Raw genomic sequence first — 538 nt, 5'->3', positions numbered from 1 at the left:
AGCGCAAATAACCAAAGAAAACCTGGACTTATTCAAAGTTTAAAAAATTGTACTTCAAAAAAAAAAAAATTGTGCTTCAAAGAACACTACCAAAAAAGTGAAAATACAAACCACTCAATAAGAGAAAATATAGAAAGCCATGTACTTGGTAAGAGTCTAGTATTCAGAACATATAGGACTTCCCTGGTGGCTCATGGTAAAGAATCTGCCTGCCAGTGCAGGAGACATGGGTACAATCCCCTGGAGAAGGCAATGGCAACCCACTCCAGTATTCTTTCCTGGGAAACCCCATGGACAAAGGAGCCTGGAGGGCTGTAGTCCATGGAGTTACAAGAGAGTCAGACATAAACTTAGAGTTATCTTATGACCCAGTAGCTCTACTCTTAGGTATATATACTGGAGACTTGCTAATAATATACATCCACTCAAAAACATGTACGTGTGTGCTCACAGCAACATTACTCATAACAACCAAAGAGTGGAAGCAATTCAGATGTCCATCAGCTGCTGAATGGATAACAACATATCATATATGCAT

The sequence above is a fragment of the Bison bison genome, unplaced genomic scaffold, assembly GCF_000754665.1.
Source record: "Bison bison bison isolate TAMUID 2011002044 unplaced genomic scaffold, Bison_UMD1.0 scf7180017864533, whole genome shotgun sequence".
In the NCBI taxonomy this organism is placed as follows: Eukaryota; Metazoa; Chordata; class Mammalia; order Artiodactyla; family Bovidae; genus Bison; species Bison bison.
The sequence above is the reverse complement of the archived record's forward strand: the minus strand, read 5'-3'. Positions refer to the sequence as shown.